The sequence below is a fragment of the Pantherophis guttatus genome, chromosome 8, assembly GCF_059756535.1.
Source record: "Pantherophis guttatus breed Tessera chromosome 8, ASM5975653v1, whole genome shotgun sequence".
Lineage (NCBI taxonomy): Eukaryota > Metazoa > Chordata > Lepidosauria > Squamata > Colubridae > Pantherophis > Pantherophis guttatus.
Window position 1 is genome coordinate 34,536,705 of NC_142070.1, and position 6,943 is coordinate 34,543,647.

Genomic DNA, 6,943 nt, shown 5'->3' on the forward strand with positions numbered 1-6,943 from the left:
TACGGCTCAAATCCAGAATTATAGCATTACGTGAGTGACTTTTGATATATGTATATGGTTTTTAAATGGCTTAAAAGGGTTTTTCTAATTCCACTTGAATCAATACCCCCACTTCCTGCCAAGAAATTATTAGAAATTTGAATTCTGGGAAATGGCCCAAATACATACAGTAAGTATACAATTTTCCAACACATTGTAATAGTACTTTATGTTTATCTGATTTCCTGGGGCAGTTGTAAAATGCCAAATGTTTAATTAAGCATTTCCTCCAACCTGTCATAAAAGACCTTGTAGTATATTTCCACCTTATCAAGAATGGAACTATGCTTTTAGATGTTTAAAGAGTACCATCTGATAGTCTTCTGGAGCTCTTCAAAAGACTTGGCAAAGCAAATAAATCTCACAACTCACACACCTGCTAGAACACCTTGAATAATTTAAACATTTCTTTAAAACCTTAAAGATTGCCACATAAATCCAAGAAAAATATTATTTCTTACATCAAAGAAATGTAAAATTATAAACAAACAGATAAACTGAAATGAGCCGCAATGGCACAGTGGTTAGAGTGCAGTACTGCAGGATACTTCTGCTGATCACCGGCTGCCAGGAGTTTGGCAGATCGAATCTCACCAGGCTCAAGGTTGACTCAGCCTTCCATCCTTCCGAGGTCAGTAAAATGAGGACCCAGACTGTTGGGGGCAATTGTTGTGGTCCGCCAGCAGCCTGCAGACCTGTCAGCAGAGTCAGACAGTGAAGAGTATGGGGAGGACAATGGGCCAATCCTGGAGTCAGGGGAAGACCTGGACGAGAGCTCTGTGTCGGAGGCAGAGATGGGGCCAGAGCCATCTGGGAGCGATACGCAGACTCTGGAGCCTCCAGAAGCGGACAGCAGAGAGGCAGAGGAACAGGAGGAGCTGTTCCTAATGCACGCATGCGAAGAGCTGTTAGAAGGCAAGAGCAGCTGAAGCAAAAAGGAAAACTCAGGAGTAAGTCTAGAAGATGATTGGCCACTGCCATAAGGCTTTAAAGAGCAGCAACAAGCCATTGGGTTCTTTGTAGAAAAGCAACTTTGATTCCAGTGCTTCTTGTCAGCGTCTCTTCTTCTTTGTGGGGGGTTTGCCAAGAAAAGCCTTTGGTTGCCAAAGACATCAAAGGTTGGTGATAAGGCCAACGGACTGGTTATGAAGAATTTGTTTTGGACTAAGCTGAGAATGAATTAATTATCAGCTGTTTTAATAAAATAAGTTTGTTCAGGACTGAATTGTGTTTTGTAATCACTATTTGAGCTTTGGTCACAACAGCAATATGCTAACTCTGTAAACCTCCTAGAGAGGAATGTAAAGCACTATGAAATTGTATATAAGTCTAAGGATTTTGCTATTGCAAACTAAAATAAAACTAAAACAAGTACATAATTGTTAACGTTCATTCATTGCTCTCTCGCTCTCTCCTGACAATAAAATGTTTCCCATACAGGATTACTTCATTTGTTTGGCGCTAGAGAAGCAGCGTTCATCTGCCTTCTTTCTGTCCAGGATATCAAAATGTTTTAATGTCTTTTTCTGTAAAAATACAGCATCAGTGCAACATCAGGAGGGATAAGAAGTTGCAAAATCATCCTCCTTTTAGAAATATAGTTGTCTCATGACAGAGCAGAAGACATAAAAATGGGGGCAGAATAGCCCATGATCCTGATTCTGGCAATTGATTAAAAAATTACTTGAGAAGTTATATATTTCCTCTCTCCTATTACTTCCCCAATCTTGGTTTGATTCATCTTTAGGCTTCTGCTGTTTAGAACAAGAGAAAACTGTGTCAGTGAATAGTTCCAAATTAGTCAGATAAGTACCAGTATCCACCTGATTAAAATTCCAGTTGCTGGTCTTACTGTCAATAATGACTAAGAATGTTTCAGCAGAAATCTTGGAAAATTCTAAGAATGTGACAATATGAAACCTATGTTTAAGAAACTTTTCAGTAATCACTTTGATTACTAAAAGCCTAAGGGCTTTTTCTGCACTGCAACTTTAGCATCTGGTCTCTTGTGACTAAATTATCTTGAAATAAGACTGACTTTTTCTGATTCCAACACCTTTCTTGACTTAGGCCACAGATATATCCAAGTTTTCTGTTTGCATGGGTTATTTAACAGATTTTTAAATTTCTTCCCAACCCTAACCATGCCAGGAAAGAACATGCTTTGTAGACATGTCTTTTGTGAAGAGGCAGGCAGTGGTGGGATTCAAATAATTTAACAACTGGTTCTCTGCCCTAATGACCGGCTGGGTGGGCGTGGCCATGGTGGCCATGGCCAGGGCATGTGACAGGCAGCACTGAACCCCACTGGGAGCAAAAACAGGCCACAGGGGTGTGTGCCAACCCCTGTGCCCCGTTTTTGGCCTAGGAGGTATCCCTAAAAATTCCTGGGAGCAAAAACACGACACAGGGGAGTGCCATACCCCCCATGTCCTATTTTGGGCCTAGTAGGCCTCCCTGCAGCCTCCTGGGAGCAAAAACAGGCCACAGGGGGTATGATGCACCCCCACACCTGGTTCTGGGCCTAGTAGGCCTTGCTCCACTTACCTGGGAGCCAAAATGGGATGCATGGAGATGGCCCTGCCCCTCCCTGCCCCTGGAAGGGCCGGGGCAGGGAGGGGCAGGGCCATCCAGCAATTTAACTACCAGTTTTCCCAAACTGGCCCAAACCAGATGAATCCCACCACTGGAGGCAGGGCAGGGCAGAGTATGAGAGGAGAGGGGAGGGGAGGGGAGCAAAGGAGGGAGAAGAATGGAGAGGAGAGGTGATATGTTGTAGTTCTTACCACTTCAAAAGAAAACTTAATAGAATTCTTGTTAACTACACCCAATTACAAAAAGAAAAAGAGAAATAGTCAACATTTCATCAACTCATTACTGAACCTTAAAAAAAGAAAGACACAGACCAATATTCCAGCCTTTCATGGTAAGCAGCTCAAAAACCCTTATAAAAAGAGAATGGGATGAAGAGGATTGGATTCCTTTCTTATATCATGAGATGGGGAAAATATGATAAGAAGCAAATAAGCTCAGCGGTGCTCACCTTCCCAGCAGGTTGGAGATAAACAAGGATGACATTCATTTCTGCAATCTCAAAATATTAGGTAGCCCATTCTTTTCTTAATACAGATAAGCCCTTAGACTTGCTTATAGTTTTTGAATAAAGGTAAACATTTCAACATTGGCTGGGCAAACTCTTGGTTGTTGTCCTGGCCAAATAGAAAACTGGAAGAGAAAAATGGAATAGAATACACCAGTAAATTAAATAAAAGTTGAGATAAAAGCAGAATTAGATAAATATATTTCTAGAACTTCTTAAGTTTGATTTAAAGGAAATGTATAGTTTTAAAGATGTTAATCATTCTTCTTTCCACACCCTAGTTTGTATCTATAAACTATATTATATTAATATGTTATTAATATACAGTATTAATGTAAAATAATAATAGATTGGATATTATATTAAAATCTATTAAAATCTATTCTATCCAAGTATAGTATATGTAACAGAATACTGTGGACATTTCTTGATTTTTTAAAATAAAATTTGAGGAGACATTATTTCACATAATTATAGTAATAGCATCTCCCTCCCTCTCAGTGAATTTTTTATTGTCTTGCTATACTTGCTAATACATTGCATTATAATGAAAGCATCATCCTAGATCAGAAGTCAGCAACCCGTGTCTCTGGAGCCGCATGTGGCTCTTTCATCCCTCTGCTGCAGCTCCCTGATGTTGATCAGCTCCACAATTGATAGGACTTTTGGTTAGGACAGGTAGAGGAAAAAAGATGTTGTGCTAGGAGACTGTATGGTGGGGATTCCATGCTAGGAGGAGACTCTATGGTGGGGGAACTGACTTTCAATCGGCAGAGGAAAAAGGACGCCATGCTAGGAGAACACTCTATGGTGGGGGAACCAGACTTCTGGTCAGCAGAGGAAAATGGACGTCGTGCTAAGACGAGACTATGATGGGGAACCAGACTTCCAGTCAGCTCCAGAATTGAATGGACTTTTGTGGCTCTTTGAGTGTTTAAGGTTGCCGACCTCTCTCCTAGATATATTTTTGCTTTGCTGTGGTTTATCTCTACCTTTTCAATAACTGTTGCTTTTAATTGTGTCTTGCACAATATTTCTCAAGACTGCAAAGAAAAAAAAAATAAAGAGGAGGGAGGGCTTCAACACAAACTGTTTTAATATAATAAATGTTTATAAGCACTTGAAATATGATAAACTTTATAACAGGTAGTGCTAAGACTCTATTTCTGATGTGTTGATATTACAGGGTGAAGTGACTGAAAAAGGCAATGAATAAAGCATACAGTAAGGTTTGTAGTTCTTTATCCTACAGTTTTGCTTTGTTTCCTGTTACAAATCTTTCCTTTATTTCTTTCATAAAATAAAATAGCTTTAAGATGGAATTGAGATGGTATAGAGATATTCTATTCAATTTGCTTTATCTTTGGAGCAGCACTACTGAACAATAATTTTCTTTTTTCTCTTCTGTCACTGCCATTGCCATTCACAATAATATAAATCAATATGGATTTCAAGGATTATGGATTGATAGTTCCAAACAGTACGGAATGAAACTCACCAAAGATGATCTCTTCTGGATTTATTCAGTAACATTAATAAAGAACATTTATGTACACTAAGCAAGCAAGCAAAATGAACAATTGGATTTGTAAATGACATTCATGTTAGTTAATGGTAAATAGGTAGCATACACTTTTACAATTTTTTTCTGTAACTGATATTAAAAATCTTCAATATTTCTTTTATCTTCTAATACAGCCATCTAAACTTAATTAGAAGAGGATTTATTTTTCTTTTCCTAAATAAAATAGTTCTTTTGTTTCTTTCTTTTTTTACTCCTATAATGTTCAAAATGTTACTTTGAAGGTTAGACAACAGTGGTCATGTTGCTCATAGTTATTGCATGAATTTTCACAAACTAAGTAAAACTTAAAGAAAAAAGAAGTTATGCTATTATGACTGATCATAGTGAACTGATTCTTCAATAATTATTGAGAAAGATATGGTGAATTGATTGATGATCCTGCCTAAGGGTCAAGAATATAATGGGAAAATTGAGATGTTATTTTCTTAGATTCCTTTGCTTATTTACTTATTTATACCTTAGGCTTGCCAACTCCTCAATGATTCTTGATGACTTACATCCACACAAACACACACAAACACACACATACACACACATATATACATGTACATAAACATACATATATAAGCTTTTATTTACTTTCCATTTTGATTTTAAAAATTAAAGTATAGGGGGTTCTTGACTTACAACAGTTTATTTGGTGACCATTCAAAGTTACAATGGCACTGAAAAAAGTGACTTATGGCCATTTTTCACACTTACAAAAAGCATCCCCATGGTCATGTAGTCAAAATTTGGGCATTTGGTAACTGGTTCATATTTATGATGATTGCAGTGTCCTAAGGTCATGTGACCACCATTTGCAACCTTCTGACAAGCAAAGTCAATGAGGAACCCATATTCACTTAACAACCATGTTACTAACTTAACAACTGCAGTGATTCACTTAACAACTGTGGCAATAAAAGTTGTTAAATGGGGCAAACTTAACAAATGTCTCACATGGTAACATAAATTTTGGGCTCAATTTTGGTCATAAGTCAAGGACTACGTGTACATAGTTTTGAGGGGCATGGTGGCTCAAAAATGCTGAGCTTGTCGGTGGAAAGTTGACAACCTAGTTCAAGACCCAAATGCCACATGATAGGGTGAACTCCCATTACTTGTTCCAGTTTGTACCTGCCAGTAGTTTGAAAGCATGCAAATGCAAGTAGATAAATAGGCACCATTTCACTGGGAAGGTAACATGACCACAGAAACATTGTCCAACAATGCTGGTTCTTGCAGCTAAGAGATAGAAATGAACACTGCTAACTTGAGTCAGACACGACTGGATAGGGGAAACCTTTACCTTTATCTTTGTACATAGTTTTACTTGGTGACATGTTATTTATTAGAACTCTAAGGAACTATAAAAGATACAACCAAAAACTGCCAGGTCTACCTTTGGCTACGTCATAAAAAAGGTTTGAAATGTGTTTGAAGGCTCTGGATTTCTCACTCAGTCTAGAATGCATCATTCTGGCTGTAATATATATATGTTTTATTTAATTTGTGTTTGAATATATGTTTATTTAATTTGTGTTTGAATTATTAAAGTTTAATCCTCTACTTTGATTTCGATTTTTCTCTTTACTTTAACATGTTTAACAACATATTTCCACAGATTTTGTGCACCCTAAAACTTGGTACTGTGCCATTCCCAATTTCTCTATCCAGAAAAGGTTGTGGCAGAAAACTGGACAACAGAACCGACCTAGATTTTCCAAGTTTCTGGATCAATTTCTATCCTATTCAGATCATTGATGCTAGGGCAATCTACCACAATGTTCTTACCTTATATTATCAGAGTGCTATGGAATGCATTTGTTTGGGTATACATTCCTACCTATTAGAATTTGATGAAATTCTGAAACATATCATCTAAAACACCTCAATAATAAAGAACCTACTTTTACACATTTTAAATAGCCATGATTTATAAGAATTTGTAAGCAGCAATCTAAGGTTTGCCTGATGAGATACAAAGAAGATTCTACATTAGAAGTCATATTTTACTTATGATAACTGGTTTCTGATCAAGATTTCAGAGACTTAAGCAATGCTGAGTGGAAATACTGCTTTCTACAAATACACTTTAAGATTATTATACTGTTGTAAAATGGCATGAGGCCAATGAAACAAAGTAGACTCATTGTACCTGGCATAATTATTGCAAATGATGAGAACCACCATTAAGTTAAATTTTTGAAAGTGTGATAAAATACAACTTACTGTTA

At 37.3% G+C, this 6,943-nt stretch overlaps 1 long non-coding RNA gene across 1 annotated transcript; it reads left to right on the forward strand.

The window, feature by feature from the left end:
- The first annotated feature begins 2,655 nt into the window (after nt 1-2,655).
- LOC117680269 (uncharacterized) lies at nt 2,656-6,279 on the forward strand. Its single transcript, XR_015729214.1, has 2 exons — nt 2,656-2,965; nt 4,326-6,279. It is a non-coding gene; the product is annotated as an uncharacterized LOC117680269 (long non-coding RNA).
- Nucleotides 6,280-6,943: the final 664 nt, after the last annotated feature.